Here is a 6,000-nt window from a genome sequence, read left to right on the forward strand (position 1 = left end):
AGTCTTTTCGGAAGCTCAAGGATTACTTTCCTATGCAATTAATTCAGTATCGAAATTTTAATGGCCCATTTTCAACTCTCAATAGCAGTAAATGATACAATGTAAGTACATACTTTACAATTGTTCGATTACAGTCTTGTAAAAGTAAGTTGTCGCCTTATATTACAAAGAAGGCTAAGTAGCGTTGAAATAATAATAAGGGTCACATAATTTATCAAAATACCTTCAGGTATTCCTAAATTATAAATGAAAATTAAGGTCGTCCATGATGCAAGAATTAATACCTCTTTGAAATTAAACAGTAAGAATCGTCGGATTCGGCACTTTCTAAGGGTAGTTCTCGAGCTGATTTCAATATGGTAGAAATATGGATCGGTGACATTATATCTCGAAATATTCGCCTTCATGCCTTCTCCTAGCATATAGTTAGTGATAATAGGGCTCTACAACTAGTACCTAACAGTAATGTAGCCTTATGGGGAAGGAATAGGGTGGTTTCCTATTTTTTTAATTGCCTAAATCGAAAGATGATTACTCCTGGAGTACGTATTTCACGCTTTTAGATTTTTAAATGAGGATATCTATTTTCCGCGATTAAATGAAAAGTGAAAATTTTCAAGCCCGCGAAAACGCGACGGATAAGTAAGAATGCTGGGAAAAGCCCATGCGACGTCATTCTGGTTCCGGCTGCCGCCGTGTGAGGCCACCTTGGTACGAGGCTATGAGAGCCGCTACGATGCAGGGTACTCTGCTACCCGATAGCAGGGTACTTTGCTAGCGGGTAGCGCTTAGCTTAAATAAGGATTTTTAATACCCTATCAAACGAAGGAAACTTTCCGTACATGGGCAATTTTAATAAGTTATTATTAAGAAATTTTCCCTGACCTCTGTGCGTCATGCATGCATTGGTAATCTCAGACGATGTAAAACTCCTATCTACTCGTATAGCACCTAGGTCCCTCTGACGTCACGCATCGCAGGGCGCCAATCTGGCCTTTTTCGAATGAGGTTAAAATTGACCATTAACATTCGTCTAAATTGGGATATCTAAAACCAAATAATGTTTATATTATGAATACGCTAATGGAGGGTAACGAATCGCAATAAATGCCTTTCGTTTTCTTTGAAGGAAACTACCCTAGGTCTTCTATCAAGATCAATGCACTTTAAGAGGATCCCATTTATAAAAATGCTATATCTTAAAGTAAAATATTATAAGATTAATTTTGACATTAAATAAAAATATTATTAAATTATTTCAATCCTTTTATTAATAATACATTACTCTCAACATTAACCTCGATGTCTTCCTCGATAGAAACACACTTTCATGAGAGCAAGATCGAAAACTTATATGTAATGGCCATAGTTGATTCAGTATGCAAACACCGCCTTCGAAAGCCAATTACTTAAAAACTTGTTCGTCTTTAAGTGAATAAAATAACTATTTGGTCAAATATATTCGGGGACAAGTCCTAACCACCGCTCACCGCCCGAGAAAATGACTTGGCGAAGAAATGATCTGGGATAAAGGGTTGATCAAGGTGGTTGCTGTAAGGGGATTCACTAATTTTCGAGGCCGCTGTCAGCCTTCATCAGGCAAATGCTCGCTGCTTAATTTCAAAAATTTTAGGTACCGCAACGCAGGGGCGCAGCTAGGAATCAAGACTAGGGGGGGTTTAGGTGCAACTAATACCGTGGTGTGTGGGGGTATGGAATACCCTCCAGGATAAGGGGTAGGTGCGAGATTAATAAATTGCGGAAATTTAATAAAAATGATTCAAAATTGTGAGATTTACGGCTTTCTGGGGGATATTTTATTAATCCTTACACTATTTTAGTAATAATATCAATCCAATTAAGTAAAATGGATTAAACTTAAAAATTTCTCTGGGCTCTGGGGGGGTTTTATCCCCCAAACCCCCCCCTCGCTGCGCCACTGCCGGAACGCATACCCATATGGTTGAAGTTTAGACTTTTATGTTGGGGGGTGGCAGCAATCCTGCCGGAGGTAAAGAAGCTATGGAACACTTCCAGTGAAACTGGGGATATTCCCTAGCTCCTAAGTGTTCTTGGAAAATATGTGTAAGTTAAATGAAAACTTTTGGGCTATATCGCCAGGTCAATTTTTGGGTGGCCCCAACGCTTCCCGACCGATGCTGGTTCGAAATTGAAGCGGCGCAATAGCCCAAAAGTTTTTATTTAACATGACGAGTACCCGCGAAAGTTTTAACGATGAAATATGTTAGAATTAGACTCGGAGAACAAAAGTTTTAGCACTCTATGACTTAATTTTATTTAAACTGTTGATACTTTTGTTTTCATTGTACTTGAATGCACAGATTTCGTACTTTTTTTTCGGATAAATTACCATTTTAGTTGGGAGATCTGGTCCCCTCAAAACGTGCGCATGCCAACACTTTTAATCCACACGATTTTCAAATATGAGACCCCCCAAAAACTTTCGATTTCTAAACCCTGTGATAAAAGTTACAATGAGGAATTACACCAAATATAAAAAAACGGTGAAAACACCATTCTGGCACGTTCCGGCCCAAATTAAGCACTGCACGTGCTTGACGCAGTTGTGTATACTAACATAAATGGTGTACGTAACAACCGCCACGCTCCATGGGCTTCGCTAATGCCTCAGAACCAGAGATATTAATAGCAGTGGCGTAACGAGGGAAGATTTTTTCCAATTTTTTAACAATTCACTCACAAATTCTATGATTTTCCAGATAATAAAATTCCCAGACTTTCTTGGACGTTTAGAAAAATGCCACCCCGAGATTGCTAAGTGAATTCAGACAATCATGGTGAACACATTTTAAATGAACAGTATACCACATATATTCTAACGGGAAAATAAAGAAAGAAATTTATTGTTGCAGTTACTCACTTTCTCTAAGTCAAATATCAGTCAAGCCTCCTCATGCCAATCACTGTTCTTGTTTAAGTCACATCTTCTGATAACAGGTTTCGAATTGTAATCACAAGCAAGTTATTTTTTTTTCATTTTGGGTAGATCGAAGACTGGGTGAGTGAGCCATTGAAATGCATTTGCATCCCTGCTAATATTTGTTGGCAACAAATCTGATATCCTAAAAAGGTGAGTTAATTGGTTTCAGATATGCATCAATAGAGTGGCCAAAGATCAATAATTTTTTCAATGTTCATGAATGCTTTGCCTTTTACACAAAATTTTCTGAGAATATGACAAAGCTCTGTTCAACAATAGAAAGCGGTGTAGATGTACAAATATCCTTATGTGCTGACATTTTAATGGAACCAAATGGGGATAAAAATTATCAAAATTAGGGTTTTATGTACCCCTCTGTCGTTGTAAAAAGAAGAGTTGCTGTAGTAAATGTAGGGTTGCAAAGTTGGGAACCAGGAAAATCTAACCATTTAAGTACATCCCTGATTACTCAGCCCCCTTGGGCATGATTAGACCTTTTTTGCCAAATAAAAGCTAAAATGTTGATGAGAGATATGGGGAAGAAAAAAACACAGAAAAGTAGAAATGGCATGTGAAGGGAGAAACGCAGGAATACAAAATATCACCATACTTGGCTATAGCAGAATGTTGTTACACATACCTAAAAATAAATTTGAAATATTTATTCTTAAACTAAAATTTCAAAACATTTCTTGCAGCTCTTACTGTTTTTCTACCATGTAAAAAAATAAAACAATGATCATTTCTGCCACTGAATGTAATTACTGTATGGATCCAAGCCCTGAAACTATTCATTGAAAGTGCCAATTTACAACATATCTCTTGGATTTTCCTCAATGCAAATATTTGATGAAATATAAGATTGGCATCCATTACCTTTTGGCCATTTCAACCACATCTTAAATTTCACCATTCACCAATTTTAGACACACATAATTTATTTCTAGTCTCAATCACTATTTCCCTCTTTTTATTGTTTATTTATTTAATTTATACACTTTGAGGGTATTTTGACACCCCTCCCTTTTGGTTACAAGGGCTTACAAAACCTGTTATTATTCTTACTCAGAAAATATAGAATGAACACTGAAGTGAAGAACTATGTATTTCAAAACTTAAGCATCCATGGCATTTCAAGCACTTTAAGACAACATCAGAAGTGCATCGGAAGTCATAATCTTCTCTAGGGCAGTGGCGGATACAGAAAACACTCAAGGGGGGGGCGCAACATATCTTGAGTTGTCTTAACTTTTACGTTAATAAGAGATGATCAAGTCACAGGCAAAGTACATGAAAATTTTATTTAAAGTGATTTTAAACATGTAAAAGACAATGCCATCTTATGATATAAAAAAGTTACAATTGTGGTTTTGCAATGTTCGGCAATACAGCCGGACCCGCAAGGGGGGGGCGCGCGCCCCATGCGCCCCCCATCTGTATCCGCCACTGCTCTAGATAGGGTCTACTTATACTACGTGAAAAAATTCACAGAACATGAGAGATGACGAAAATCTGATGAAATATTTGAAATCAAAGTCATTTTCCATGAGTTTATTCAGCCTAAAATTTTAATGGTTGTTAGTGTCATTGAAACATGTACATTATTTATAAGTTACCTAGATGGTCAAAATTTTGATGCATTGTCTTATATTATTCAAACACCTAAATAATACATAAAAATCACTACAGTCACAGATACACAAAAATGTGAAGAAACTATAATAAATTGACATATTTTCATTAAAGGCCATTAACATGAATTCTTTGACGGTTTAGATGATACAAAGAGAATTTCAATCACTGAATATTTTTTTAACTTCCTCCATACACTTTCACTTTTACACAAAGTATTTAGAGCAAAATATACTAAATGGAATATCATTAATGAGAGCACGAAATTATGAAATGCTATATGAAAATGTCTTTACAAAATTGACAGTTTACATCACAGGCTATCATGCTTATTTGGCTACTAATTTATCAATAAAACAAATAGAAAAAATAGCATGGACACAGCCTATTTCGATTCGTTTGTCTATTTAAATGTATTTATACTTTTGCTGATACAAAACAGTCACAGGGAAATGAAGAATTCATATTGACTGAGAATAATTTTAAACTTTCAAGACTACAGAGGTGAAGGCTTCCCTGGCTCTACACAGTTTAAAGTTTATACTACCAATGTATCGAGTCAAGAATCATCATCATTAATTAAAATATCACAAACATGAACGTCCTTAATTTTTTTACATAGGTAATGGATGGTGAGGGATTGGACAAACTCCGACTGTCAGGCTGGAGGAACATTGATCACCACAGGCCCAAAGAGAGTATGGATCAGAGGGTGATCAAATCTCTCGCTAGTTTTCCCTTACAAATCTTAATGAAACCATATCCCTAGTCTCAATTTTTATTCCTATTCTCCATTTAAATCCCAATAGCGTCTTTGAATTAGAGACCCCCAAATCTTGCAGAATATCACAGATCCCTAGTATCATCCTACTTTAACCTTTGATGCCCCAAGGCAGAAGATCTGTTCAACCTTAAATGATATCTCCAATTGCCCAAGTCAGATATTATACTTGCTTTGGCCCCTTCCATCATTGTTTGGACAGTCCTTTCTAAATTGGCCTCACTGCTTTTCGAGGGAACTAATAGACCATAGGAGTCACGAGAATAGTTATGCTCTTCATTTCCAGGAGGCTACCACTAAAATAGACCATTTGTACATGAATGGTTTTAATGCTACACCTCTTTCAAACCCTGCTATGTTTTACAGATATCATGGAAGACAGGGAAAAAAGACTTTGGTGGCTGACTTGAGGCAACCCTACTTTTAATCTGGATTTCAATAAATTTTAATGACTAGTTGAAAGAAAAAATATTTGCAACTTTCCAAATTCAATTTGAAGGACAACCTCCCGAGGTATTTTTACTCCTGGAGTGGATTTTTTGTACCAGGCATTTCTTCGGTAAGGTGCATTCGAGTAGAAAGTAAAGCACCTCATTGACAGGGGTGATGATTATATAGGAAAATC

The sequence above is a fragment of the Ischnura elegans genome, chromosome 4 (assembly GCF_921293095.1).
Source record: "Ischnura elegans chromosome 4, ioIscEleg1.1, whole genome shotgun sequence".
NCBI classification, from domain to species: Eukaryota; Metazoa; Arthropoda; class Insecta; order Odonata; family Coenagrionidae; genus Ischnura; species Ischnura elegans.